Genomic DNA, 14134 nt, shown 5'->3' on the forward strand with positions numbered 1-14134 from the left:
AGATAATCATATCTTCTGTGAATAAAAATGATTTTGCTTCCTCCTTTCTAATCTGCGTTTATTTTTTTTCTTGCCTTATTGACTAGCTAGAACCTTTAGTACAATGTAGAATCATTTCAAATATTTCTTCTGTTCCTCAGTGTCCCTTCTCCTTCCAGTGTCCCATTCCGTGTATGCTATACCTTTTGTGGTTGTCCCGTAGCCCTTGGATGTTCTGTTTTGTGTAGTCTTTCTCTTTGTTTTTCGGTTTTCAAGGATGCTTCTGACACATGCTCTAGCCCAGAGATTCTTTGCTCGGCCGTGTCCAGTCTGGTAGGACCACGAGAGGTATTCTCCACTCCCGCCACAGTGTGCTCTCTCTGGCATTTGTTGTTGTTCTTTCTCGGGACTCCCATCGCTCCGCTTACACGGCCCACCCGCTCCTGCACGCGGCCGACTTTACCTACTAGAGCCCTTAGTGTATTGGTCACAGTGTTTCATGGTCTCCCTCTGACCGTCCCAACATCCCTGCCACGTCTGCTTCTGTCTCTTCAAATTGTGTTTTTTGCCTTTGGATCGTGTAATTTGCCTTGGAAATTTTTCTTGATAGGCAGACATGATGTGCTGGGTCAAGTCGGCTTTTAGTAACGTGGTGGTGAGGTGTGGGGGGAGAGGAAGAATTCTAGTCCTGTGATTAGGCCTCAGTCTTCAGTGAGCCTGTGCCTCTGGACTGTGGGTGCTCCTCGGGGTTTTGTTTGTTTGTTTTCCTGTCCTTTTAGCTGGGACAGGTGTCCAGAGGGGCTGGAGGTGGGTATTTCCCTTCCCTGAGGAAAGTGAGGTTCCGGTTAAGTGGTTTTCCTTGAGGTCAGGCCTTGGTGAGCAGAATGACCAAAGGGCTCTTTTCCCTCCCCTGCAGGAAGCGTCAGGGGCCTTTTCTCAGTGTTTACTGTGGGAACCTGGCCAAGGTCCCGGGGATAAACCCCACCATGTGGTGGGACCCCGATGACTGGATCTCCCGAGGTTTTGAACTCTGAGTTGTGCACGCTGAGCCTCCGGACCGCGGTGGCTCCCGTTTGTGACTGTTCACTCTGGGCCACGATGGCTGGGATTTACCTGTTCTCTGTCATCTCAGGAGCAGGGCTTTGCTGTGTCCCCCTTCTCTTAGAGACCCGAGAAGAGCTGCTTTTTCATTCTGTTCAGCTTTTTACCTGTTAGGATGAATGGTAACTTCCAAGCTCCCAACATGCAGTCCTAGAAGGTAGAATTGAAGTGGCAAAAGCAGACAATCTTGTCTTGTTTTCAGTCTTAGTGGAAGACTGGTAAACATTTCACCATTAAGTTTGATATTATAGATTTTTCCGAATGTATTTGATGAACTTGAGGAGTTGCCTATCCATCCCTAGTTGGTTCAGAGTATTTATTATGATTGGTATCAACTTTAGTCAAATGCCTTTTCTGCAGCTATTGTGACCATCCTGTGAGTTTTGTCCTCTGTTCTCTCAATAGTGTGCATGGCATTGACTGAGTTTTGTTGCTAAACCAACTTTGCATTCCAATGGGATAAGCCCCATCGATCTTGGTAGGTAACACTTTTTACTTGCTGCTCAACTTGGTTCTTCATTCATTCCTGTTGATTTGAGTGATCATCTTATGTCATGTCCATTCAGCTTGAAGAACTCCCTTTAGTATTTCTGATAAGGCAGATCTGTCAGTAATGGATATTCTTTTTCTTTTCTTTTCTTTTTTCTTTTCTTTTCCTTATTCATTTTGAGGGAGAGACAGTGTGAGTTGGGGAGGAGCAGAGAGAGAGAGAGAGAGAGAGAGAGAGAATCCCAAGGAGCTGAGAGTGCAGAGCCTGATGTGGGGCTTGATCTCATGCCCCTGGGATCACGACTTGAGCCAAAATCAAGAGTCAGACGCTCAACCGAGCCACCCGGGTGCCCTAAGAGTTTATTTTTAAGTAATCTCTACACCCAATGTGGGGCTTGAACTCACAACCCTGAGATTCTACCGAGTGAGCCAGCTGAGCGTCCCTAGGCAGCACTCATTTTATACCAGTTTTACCTTGTCCAATTTATTGGTGAATAATTTTGCATTTGGTGTTCTTACTGATAGAAGTTACTTTAGTTGATCCTTCTGTGTCAGAAATACGGAAATCAGCTTGGCTCTGTTTTAGCTGTGTTGTATACACCATAAGGCAGTTTAGAAGAGAAGTCTGTTGAACAGACATACATGTCAACCATGTCTTGTAAGCAATTACAGAAACAGGGCTCGTGGTAACTTTACGTATTTTCTCTTTGACTGTTACAGTGTTTATTTGCATATACTAATCATTTTCTTCTTTCTCCTTTCCATTCTTTTAAATATACAAGTTTTCAGAGCCTAACTTTATTATTTAGCTTTAATGTAAGAGCATGAGAGAATGCTCAAAGGGACAATGGCACAATTTGAGGAGTGATGAATGAAGCCAAGCATAGATACAGTGACGGTTGGGAACGGGCCTGTGCTCATTTGCAATGCTTATATCAGCTCTATCCCTGGGCAACCCAGGAACGTCTCTGTTACCCACCAGGCTGCGGCCACACACCCCACCCACACAGAATGAATTCCCACCTTCGGGAGGGGACCCCCTTCAAGTTATGTCCTTTCTTGAATATGGAGTCCTCTTTACTCTTTTATGATAATCCCTTGCTATCAATAATTTTATACCAAGCTTTCTCTGTTGAAGTCATTGTGTGGTTTCCGTCCGGTTATTGGACCATGACTGTTGATACAAGGCAGAAAAAAACAACAGGGGAAAGAGGCTTTGAAGTGTGCATGTGTGCATGCAGGCTTCAGCTGTGAAATAGGTCAGGGAAGCCCTCACTGAGAAGGGGCTGAATGAGTAAGATCTAGGAGGGAAGTTAGTAGGCACAGCTGTCACTAGAGGAAGGACATGTGCAAGTGGGCTATGGCAGGAGGTTATCATAATTAGAAGCAAATAAACACGGGTAGAGTAGGGGAGATGGGATCAGATCCCGTAGGACCTTGTGAGCCACAGCAAGGACGAGGCTTTCTCCTTGTGTGAGCTGGAAGCCCCTGGGAGAGAGGTGTGATGGACTTGTTTCCATTTGATCCCTCTAGGTGTTAGGCTGGTGTAAGCTGGCCTCTAGCAAAAATGCCAAAATAGAAGCAGGGAATCCATGGGGGGCTGCTGTTGTCAGTCAGGTAGGAGAAACTGGTCTTGGACCAGGGTGTGGTTGTGGAGAACTGGCCATATTTAAAAGTGGAGGCATTTGCTGATAAATCCAGTGTGGAATCTAAGAGAAGGGCCCAGGCAGACCTCAGGTACTCTGGCCTGAGCACAGGAAGAACAAGATCAGGTAGAGGGTTGCAGGCGCTTTCATAGTGGGAAAATCAGTGGAAACATCTCTGGCATTAGGCCCCTTGGCCCTGAGCCCCCCATTCTGCTGCTCAATCCATTGCACCTCCAGCTTTGGTTGTAAGGGGCCTTCATAGGCAGGGCTTGAAGGGCGTTTCTTTTCTCAATTGTAAGGCCGATGCTTTTTTTTTAACCTCCAATTCCTGGAAGCTCACCCTACAGAACTTGCCAGATATCTGCACCGCAGAATGCTGGGGAAAAGTGTTCAGGGGAAGACGTCTCACTAGAGACATCTGCTATAAAGTAACCCAAAGGGGTACTGAGCTGCGGGCCGCTGACCTGGATACCGGGAAGACAGGCAACTGGGGAAGCAGTGCCTGCAACCGCAGAGCAAGCCCCAGACCAAAAACCCCTTCCCCCAGAGCGCAGCGTCTCTCTTGCGCCGTCTACTGATAACGTTTAGCATAGCAAGGGCTCGGATGCACTGTCGGACGGCCTCGGTGAGTTTGGAGGGTGTGCAGGTGTATCTGGCAAGTTGGATATTCCTGACACCTGAAATAATAATTTTCGTTTTAGAGATTAGTTTGATTGGATTAAACAAATCCAAAAAAATTTAATTTGCACATATTCCAATGTGCAAAACATTGCCTCTGGAAAAAAGAATAAGTCTGGTGGCTGCTGCTCAGGACGGAGAGGGGACCTCGGCACGGGGTACAGACGGCTGACCACTGCTCACTCTCGCTTTGGCCGTGCCCACCCCACATGTTGAGGGGTTCAGGAAACACCCAGTGGGAAAGACCTTCGAGCAGAGAGGAAGGCCTGCAGGAAACAGGGAGACCCCTGCCCCGGGTATGTGACCCTCAAATCATTTCGGGCATCTGGAGGGGTTGCTCCGTTGCTGACATGGCATTAGCAAATTCATTACCGCAAGCGCATTACCCCGAAGCAAGTTAATTACGCTTGTATATTCGCATCATTATTCAGTAGCACCCCAGAGGGAAAAGTGAAAGAAGGCCGCTCGCCACCCCACCGCGCTCCAAGGCGGTCCAACCCCCGCGCTCGAGCTAGCCGGCGCTTCGTGGCGAGCGCGCGGCCCCGCCTCCTCCCACAACACAGCCCCGCCCACGAGCGCGGCTCCGCCCGCCGCCCCGCCCCGGCGCGCACGCGCACCCCTCCGCGCCAGGCACCGCCCCCGGCGTGCGCGCGCGCTCCCGCCGCTGCCGCCATTTTGGAGCGACCCGAGCGCCGCCCGCGGCCCGAGCCGGTCCCGAGCCGCCGGCCGGCCCGCGCCGTGTCCGTGGGCGCCGTGTCCGTGGGCGCCGCGCCCGGCCGGGCCCATGTGCGTGCGGCTAGCCCCAGGTCGCCCGGGCTACGCCTCCGCCAGCGCCCTGGCCTCCACCCGGGCCTCCGAGGAGCCGCCGCGACGCCCGGCCCGCGGGGCAGGTGAGTGCGGCCGCCCGCCGACCCCGCCGTGCCCGCGCCTGCCGGTGCCCCTGAGGTGTCCACCCCGAGTGCTCACCCGCCAGTGGCCACCCCTCTGTTAGTGCACCCGCGTCTGTCCACCCCGTCAGTGTCCGCCTCCGTCAGTGTCCACTCACGGCCGTGCGCACCCTGTCAGTGTCTCCCCCCCCTCCCCGTCAGTGCCCCCACGACAGTGTCCCCCCTGTCAGTGTCCCCCCCCCCGTCAGTGACCCCCACGACTGTGTCCCCCTGTCAGGTGTCCCTCCCGACACTGTCCCCCACGACAGTGTCCCCGTCAGTGTCCCTCCCCCTGTACTGTCTCCCTGTCAGTGTTCTCCGTCAGTGTCCCCCCAACAGTGTCCCCCTGCCAGTGTCCCCCCCCCGTCCCCCGTCAGTGTTCCCCTGTCAGTGTCCTCCCTCGTCAGTGTTCCCCACAACAGTGTCCCTCCATCAGTGGTCACTCCCTGTCACTCCCCCCACCTCTTTTCTTCCCTCCCCTCATTTTTCCCCCCAGGCGCTGTCCACCTCCACCCCCGTTCTTGGTGCCCTCCCAGTCAGTGACCCCTGTATCAGTGCCCCCCCCCCCAAGCGCGCTCCTCGTCTGTCAGTTCCTCCTTCCTGTCCCTAGTCCCCTCCGTCAGTGCCCTCCCCTCTGCTGCCAGTGTCCCCCACGTCAGTGCCCCCCCAAGGAAGCATCCCCCCCATCAGTGTCTACCCCGTGCCTGCCTGTCAAGGTCCCCCGTCAGTCCTGTCGGCGTCCCACCCACCTCCTCACTGCTCCTCCTCTCTTCCCTTCAGTAGGGACCCTTACCATCAGTGCCCTGACCTGTTTCTTAGTGCCCCCCTCCCCACCTGCTGCCACCCCTCTGCCTGCTCCCCCCTCTGCCTGCTCTCCCCCCCCACCTGCCCCCACCCCACCTGCTTCCCCCTCCTGCTTCCCCCTCCCTCTGCCGGCTCCCCCCCTGCCTGCCCCCCCCACCCCCCCACCTGCTCCCCCCCTGCTTGCTCCCCCTCCCTCCCTCTGCCTGCTCCCTCCTCCCCACCTGCTTCCCCCACCTGCTCCCCCCCCCCGTTTGCTCCCCCCTCCCTCCCTCTGCCTGCTCCCTCCTCCCCACCTGCTTCCCCCACCTGCTCCCCCCCCCCCGTTTGCTCCCCCCTCCCTCCCTCTGCCTGCTCCCTCCTCCCCACCTGCTTCCCCCACCTGCTCCCCCCCCCCCGTTTGCTCCCCCCTCCCTCCCTCTGCCTGCTCCCTCCTCCCCACCTGCTTCCCCCACCTGCTCCCCCCCCCCGTTTGCTCCCCTCTCCCTCCCTCTGCCTGCTCCCTCCTCCCCACCTGCTTCCCCCACCTGCTCCCCCCCCCCCATTTGCTCCCCCTCCCTCCCTCTGCCTGCTCCCCCCTCTGCCTGCTCCCCCCTCTGCCTGCTCTCCCCCCCCCCCGCCTGCCCCCACCCCCACCTGCTTCCCCCTCCTGCTTCCCCCCTCACCCGCTTCCCCCATTTGCTCCCCCCTCCCTCCCTCTGCCTGCTCCCTCCTCCCCACCTGCTTCCCCCACCTGCTCCCCCCCCCGTTTGCTCCCCCTCCCTCCCTCTGCCTGCTCCCCCCCTCTGCCTGCTCCCCCCTCTGCCTGCTCCTCCCCCCCCCGCCTGCCCCCACCCCACCTGCTTCCCCCTCACCTGCTTCCCCCATTTGCTCCCCCCTCCCTCCCTCTGCCCACTCCCTCCTCCCCACCTGCTCCCCCCACCTGTTCCCCCCCTCCCTTCCTCTGCCTGCTCCCTCCTCCCCACCTGCTCCCCCCACCTGTTCCCCCCCTCCCTTCCTCTGCCTGCTCCCTCCTCCCCCACCTGCTTCCCCCACCTGCTCCCCCCCCCCGTTTGCTCCCCCCTCCCTCCCTCTGCCTGCTCCCTCCTCCCCACCTGCTTCCCCCACCCCGTTTGCTCCCCCCTCCCTCCCTCTGCCTGCTCCCTCCTCCCCACCTGCTTCCCCCACCTGCTCCCCCCCGTTTGCTCCCCCCTCCCTCCCTCTGCCTGCTCCCTCCTCCCCACCTGCTTCCCCCACCTGCTCCCCCCCGTTTGCTCCCCTCTCCCTCCCTCTGCCTGCTCCCTCCTCCCCACCTGCTTCCCCCACCTGCTCCCCCACCCGTTTGCTCCCCCTCCCTCCCTCTGCCTGCTCCCCCCCTCTGTCTGCTCCCCCCTCTGCCTGCTCTCCCCCCCCGCCTGCCCCCACCCCACCTGCTTCCCCCTCCTGCTTCCCCCTCACCTGCTTCCCCCATTTGCTCCCCCCTCCCTCCCTCTGCCCACTCCCTCCTCCCCACCTGCTCCCCCCACCTGTTCCCCCCTCCCTTCCTCTGCCTGCTCCCTCCTCCCCACCTGCTCCCCCCACCTGTTCCCCCCTCCCTTCCTCTGCCTGCTCCCTCCTCCCCACCTGCTTCCCCCACCAGCTCCCCCCCCCCCGTTTGCTCCCCCCTCCCTCCCTCTGCCTGCTCCCTCCTCCCCACCTGCTTCCCCCACCTGCTCCCCCCCGTTTGCTCCCCCCTCCCTCCCTCTGCCTGCTCCCTCCTCCCCACCTGCTTCCCCCACCTGCTCCCCCCCCCGTTTGCTCCCCCCTCCCTCCCTCTGCCTGCTCCCTCCTCCCCACCTGCTTCCCCCATCTGCTCCCCCCCCCCGTTTGCTCCCCCCTCCCTCCCTCTGCCTGCTCCCTCCTCCCCACCTGCTTCCCCCCTCCTGCTTCCCCCTCCTCTGCCTGCTCCCCACCTTTGCCTGCTCCCCCCTACCCCCTGGCCTGCTCCTCCCTGCTTGCTCCCCCCTCCCTCCCTCTGCCTGCTCCCTCCTCCCCACCTACTCCCCCCACCTGCTTCCCCCTCACCTGCTCCCCCATTTGCTCCCCCCTCCCTCTGCCTGCTTCCTCCTCCCCACCTGCTCCCCCTACCTGCTCCCCCTCACTTGCTCCCCCCATTTGCTCCCTCCTCCTTCCCTCTGCCTGCTTTCTCCTCCCCACCTACTTCCCCCACCTGCTTCCCCCCCCATTTGCTCCCCCTCCCTCCCTCTGCCTGCTCCCCACCTCTGCCTGCTCCCCCCTCTGCCTGCTCTCCCCCCCACCTGCTTCCCCCCCCCCGCCTGCCCCCACCCCGCCTGCTTCCCCCTCCTGCTTCCCCCTCACCTGCTTCCCCCATTTGCTCCCCCCTCCCTCCCGCTGCCCACTCCCTCCTCCCCACCTGCTCCCCCCACCTGTTCCCCCCTCCCTCCCTCTGCCTGCTCCCTCCTCTGCCCCCCCCCACTGGCTCCCTCTCTGCCTTGTCCCTCCTCTGCCTATCCCTCCTCTGCCTGTCTCCCCACCTCCTACTCCCACCCTCTGCTTGCTTCCCCCACCACTGCCTGCTTCCCCCCACCTGCTCCCCCTCTGCCTATCTCTCCTCTGCCTATGCCCCCTGCCTGCTCCCTCCTCTGCCTGCTCCCCTCTGCCTATCCTTCCTCTGCCTGTCCCCCCTCTGCCTGTCCCCCCCGCCTGCTCCCCCCTCTGCCTGTCCCCCTCTCTGCCTGCTCCCCACCTGCCTGCTTCCCCCCAGCCTGCCCCACCCCCCGCCTGTCCCTCCCACCTGTCCCCCCTCTCTGCCTGTCCCCTCTCTGCCTATTGCTTTGGGACTCCCCTCCCCAGTGCCCACTGTAATCAGTTCCCTCACTCCTCCTGTCAGCATCCCCTCTTTCTATCACTGTTGTAGCTTCAGCGCTCCATGAACCTGTCACCTTCCCTGGCCTGTCTCCTTACCGTTCACTGCCTCCTTTCCTCCTCCATCTCCATCATCTCTGCCTTCACCATGCACCTTATTGGCCCTCTTCAGTGGCTTCCTGACCTTGCTATGGTGTCTCCTACACACCTCCACCTGCCACTTCGTGGCCTTGACACCTGTTTACCTTGTCCACCCACTAGTCACTCACTGCTCTCAGTTCACCACTGAAACAGTGTCCTGTCACCCCCAGCTCACCCTCTCTGTCGTTTCTGTTCAGTCCCTGCCTCTCACTTCACCTCTCCCCCATTTCGTCACTGTACCCACCTGTCTTGTCCCTGTGGCCTTCTCCAGCCCCGCCTGTCACCTGCCCCTGTTGCCACTCCCTGCCATGCCTTTGGCCTTTCAGTGCTGGGGCCATCACTGACACTCTTAGCTGTTTACTTCTCCATGTTCCTTCCTTTCTGGTTTCTCTTCCATTTTGGCCACTCTAAGTCATGTCAGCTAAGCTCTGGAAGGTGAGAAGCAGCCAGCTATGAGAAGAGTGGGGGACAGGCGCCTGGGTGCTCAGTTGGTTTAGTGCGAGATTCTGGATCTCAGCTCACGTCTTGCTCTCAGGGCTGTGCGTTCAAGCCCCGCAGAGTGGGGGGACAGAGCGTTCCAGGTTGAGGGGACAGCACGTGCAGTGGCCTTGCAGTGGGTCTTCTCTAGGAACCTAGATAAGACTAATGTGTGGCTGGGGTAAGGGGGAGATAGGAGCACAGGGTACCGCGTGGGCCTTGCAATCATCTGTTCTTGGCCGGTGTGTGCCTGAGTTGTGAGGGGGACCGGGATGGACGTTAAGTTGGGAAGGGCCGTCATCACAGAGGCAGGACGTGCAAGAGAGGGGGTGAGATGAGGTGGTGGGAGTGGTGTAGTTGCAGTTAGACCTTGGGGGTCGACTTAGGGAGATGTTTGGGAGGCAGAGCTGTTAGGACTTCCTGCCAGATGAGAAGAGGGTGTGGGGGAGAGGGCCCAAGGTGAGGTCTGGGCTTCTTGATGGGACTGTGGCATTGTCAGCTGAGATGGGGAAGCAGGATGGGGTGGTGGCAGGTGCAGGGCCTTAATGGTAGGTTAGATGTAGAAAGTAAGGCTTTCTCTTGGCTTTAAGTAGTGGGCGATGTCTGACTTATCCAAGGGTCATTGGCACGAAGGTATCTCGCAGAAGAATCTGGAGCCCAGAGGAGAGGTCAGGCTGCAGGCATATAGGACCTCAGCACAGGGGTAATGTTTAAAACCTTGGTAATGGCAGTTTTTTTACACACGCACAGCAGAACGTACTGATCGTTTATTGTGTGCTGCTGCTTGAAATGCTTTATGTGAATGAACTATTTAATCTTCACAAGAATTCAAGGGTATAGAAACTATTATTTCCTATTTTACAGATGAGAAAACTGGTATACAACAAAGTAGGTGATTGACTCAGGATTTATACCCCAGACAGACTGACTAAAGCCTCTCCCCCTACTTTTTCTTTAGGTTAAGGAAAAGGCTGACTTTCAAAATACTGTTTTAAATTTTTAAATAATGGTAGCTGATTACGTACCAGGCATATTTGTGTGCACACATGCATGTGTTCCAATAAAGCCTTATTTATTTAGGAAAGCAAGCCCAGGCACATTTTAAAGTACATACATTACCTATACCATCTTATTTAATTCTTTTTTTTTTTTTTTTAACTTTTTTTTTTTTTAACGATTTTATTTATTTTTGAGACAGAGAGAGACAGAGCATGAACGGGGGAGGGGCAGAGAGAGAGGGAGACACAGAATCGGAAGCAGGCTCCAGGCTCTGAGCCGGCAGCCCAGAGCCCGACGTGGGGCTCGAACTCGCGGACCGCGAGATCGTGACCTGAGCTGAAGTCGGACGCTCAACCGACTGAGCCACCCAGGCGCCCCCTTTTTTGTTTTTTTAAACAAAGTGCTTTACCATTTGATTATCTTTGTATCCTTGTGAGATCTAACAGACATTTTGACAGAAAGCAGGTACATGACTTGTACAGAATTTATTATAAACCAGAGAGTGAAAGCCAGTGCTACATTTTCTATTTTGACATCTAACACAGTAAGCACTTAATTCTTTTTTTGTTTGTTTTTTTGGTCTATTTATCTTGAGAGAGGGAGGGAGAGGGAGAGAATGAGTGGAGTGGGAGAGGGGCAGAGAGAGAGAATCCCAAGCAGGCTGAATCCTAACCACTGACAGTGCTGAGTCTGATGCGGGCCTTGATCTCACCATGAGATCATGACTTGAGCTGAAACCTAGAATTGGATGTTTAACTGACTGAGCCACCCAGGTGCCCCAGAATTTAATTCTTAAAACAACTTAATGATATAGCTAATCTTTTTTTCTTTAAACATTTTAAATTTTATTTTGGAGAGAGAGTGCTCATGTGCATGCAAGAGAGGTGGGCGGGGGGGGAAAGTGAGAGAAACCTAAGCAGGCTCCACGCTCAGTGTGGAGCCCGACGTGGGGCTCGAGCCTGTGACCTTGGGATCATGACCTGAGCTGAAATCCAGTCGGATACTCAACCAACTGAGCCACCCAGGTGCTCCTATAGTTACTCTCAATATTCCTATTACCATTTATGTGAGAACATTGAGGTACAAATTAAGAAATGTACCCAAGGTCACAGTAAATAAATGAGAACCAGAACTCAGCCTAGGTGGTCAGACTCTAGAGGTTGTGTTTTTCATTCTCACCTCCTGTGGTTCATACACAGGGTAGTCTGAACTCAGAGTATAATTCTGGAAGGTATCAAAATGGGTATCGTGAAGTCAGTCTCATTCTCACCCCATTCCTCAGCCATTGACTTCTTAGAAAACCTGTCACATCCATGTACAGCAAGCAGCTTTCTTCTTTTTAACACAGAATGTACGATTTTTTATTTCTTTAAAAATATTCTACCATTGGGGCGCCTGGGTGGCGCAGTCAGTTAAGCGTCTGACTTCAGCCAGGTCACGATCTCGCGGTCCGTGAGTTCGAGCCCCGCGTCAGGCTCTGGGCTGATGGCTCGGAGCCTGGAGCCTGTTTCCGATTCTGTGTCTCCCTCTCTCTCTGCCCCTCCCCCGTTCATGCTCTGTCTCTCTCTGTCCCAAAAATAAATAAAAAAAAAAATAAAATAAATAAAAAAATAAAAATATTCTACCACTAAAAATTATTGAATATTTTATACCCAGTAAAATGTACAGATCTTAAATATGCTTGATGAATTTTAGCAAATGTGTACACCACAAGTGTGTACACGAAAGTGTGTCCATCACTCATGTCAAGATATAGAACATTTCTATCTCTCCTAAAAGTTTCCTTGTGTCCCTTTTCAGTTACTACAACCAACCCCCAAATCCTGAGGCAACCATTGTTCTGATTTCTGTCATTACAGATTAATTTTGCAGGTCCTCAAACTTCATGTAAATGAAATCATAAAATATGTGCTTTTTTGTGTATGTCTTCTTTGGCTCAGTGTAACGTTTTTAGATCTTCTTTACTTATTTAAAAAGTAATCTCTGGGGTGCCTGGGTGACTCAATGGGTTAAGCGTCCGGCTTTGGCTCTGATCATGGTCTCACCGTTTGTGGGTTCGAGCCCCACATCGGGCTCTGTGCTGACAGCTCAGAGCCTGGAGCCTGCTTCAAGTTCTGTGTCTCCTGCTCTCTCTGCCCCTCCCCTGCTCATACTTTGTCTCTCTCTCTCTCAAAAATAAACAAACATTAAAAAAAGAAAAAAAGTAATCTCCATGCCCAACATGGAGCTTGAACTCATGACCCTGAGATCAAGAGTCGCATGCTCTACTGACCGAGCCAGTCGGGTGCCCCTTGAGATTTATTGATTTTAATGCCTATATCTGTAGTTTGTGCTTTTCATTTGAGTAGTACTCATTTGTATGAAAATATAATTTACGTTTTTTTTTTTCCTGTTGATGGGTGTCTGGGTTGTTTTTACTTTTTGGCTAGTATGACTAAAGTCACTGAAGATTCTTATGCATGTCTTCTGTGGACGTACATTATTCCTTTGGGGTAAATATTTAGGAGTGGTACTGCTGAGGGTCATAGTGTAGATACATTTTGAACTTTTTTCAAAAACCGCAAACTATTTTTCAAACTGATACCATTTTCCACTCCCACAGTAATGTATGAGAGTTCTAGTTTCTCTACATCTATGCCAGCCCTTGGCGTTGTCAGTCTTTTATGTATGTATGTATGTATGTCAGTCTTTTTAATTTTAGCTATTCAGTTGGTAGTGAGTGATATCTCACTATGGTTTTAATTTGTATTTTTCTTTAATTTTTTTTTTTTTTTAAGTTTACTTAGAAAGTGTGAGTGGGGAGGGCAGAGAGAGAGAGAGAGGGAGAGAGAATGAGAATATCCCAAGCAGGTTCTGAACTGTCTGCACAGAGCCCCGATGCGGGACTCAGACTCACAAACCAAGCCTCACAAACTGAACCCAACTGTTAGATCATGACCTAAGCCAGAGTTGGATGCTTAACCTCTGAACTGCCTGAGCCACCCAGGTGCCCCTAATTTGCATTTTTCTGATGAATAATGATGGTGAACAACTTTGGTTTGGTTTGGTTTTTTGGTGAACACCTTTTTTTTTTTCTTTTTGAGACTGACAGAGCACGAGTTGGGGAGGGGCAGAGAGAGAGACACACACACACACACAGCAGAATCCAAAGCAGGCTCCAGGCTCTGAGCTGTCAGCAGAGAGCCTGACACGGGTTTGAAGGGCTTGAACTCACAAGAGAGCCGAGAGATCATGACCTGAGTCCAAGTCAGATGCTTAAAGGACTGACCTACCCCGGTGCCCCAATGAACAACTTTTTATATGCTAATTAGCTACTTAAATATTTTTCTTGTGAAGTGTCAGGTTTTTAATCCATTCTTCATTGGATTTTTTTTTTTTTTTTTTTATTCATTTTAAGAGTTAAAATGACCTCCAGGATCAAGAGTTGCATGTTCTACTGACTGAGCCAGCCAGGCACTCCTTGCCTATTTTTTTTCTTAATGGTGTCTTTTGATGAACAGAAAATTTTAATTTAGGTGAAGTAAATTTTTGTCTCTCTCTCTCTCTCTATATATATATTTTTTAGTAATTTCTACACCCAATATGGGGCTCCAATTCACAACCCTAAGTTCAAGAGTCGCACGTTCCTCCGACTGAGACAGCCAAGTGCCCTGTTGGTAGTTTTCTTTTATGTTTATTATGTGTCCTTACAAAATTTTGCCTGCACCAGTGTTGTGAAGACACTATCTTTTTTTTTTTTGTAAAAGTTTTCTTTTTTAAAGATTTTATTTATTTTATTAAAAACATTTTCTTTTAAGTTTATTTATTTTGAGAGAGACAGAGACAGGACGAGTGGAGGAGGGGCAGAGAGAGAGGGAGACAGAGCATCCCAAGCAGGCTCTGTGCTGCCAATGCAGAGCTGGATGTGGGGCTTGAACCCATGAAACTGCGAGATCATGACTTGAGCTGAAACCAAGAATTGGACGCTTAACTGACTGAGTCACCCTAAAGATTTTATTTTTAAGTAACCTCTACACCCAATGTGGGGCTCGAACTCACAACCCTAAGATCGAG

The 14134-nt window shown here is 53.1% G+C and overlaps 1 protein-coding gene across 5 annotated transcripts in view; it reads left to right on the top strand.

Annotated features, from left to right (window-relative positions):
* Positions 1-4557: 4557 nt before the first annotated feature.
* The window catches only part of PPP6R2 (protein phosphatase 6 regulatory subunit 2), an 82750-nt gene continuing 73173 nt past the window's right edge, over positions 4558-14134 (top strand). For 4 of the 5 annotated variants that reach the window (XM_053895564.1, XM_019447313.2, XM_053895565.1 and 1 more), the window contains exon 1: positions 4559-4783. The gene's annotated coding sequence lies outside the window, so the exon portion shown is untranslated. Of the gene's footprint in view, positions 4784-14134 lie in introns of all 5 variants that reach the window. The other variant, XM_019447314.2, reaches the window with a different exon arrangement.

The sequence above is a fragment of the Panthera pardus genome, unplaced genomic scaffold (genome assembly GCF_024362965.1).
Source record: "Panthera pardus isolate Hobbes unplaced genomic scaffold, ASM2436296v1 HiC_scaffold_6, whole genome shotgun sequence".
NCBI lineage: Eukaryota > Metazoa > Chordata > Mammalia > Carnivora > Felidae > Panthera > Panthera pardus.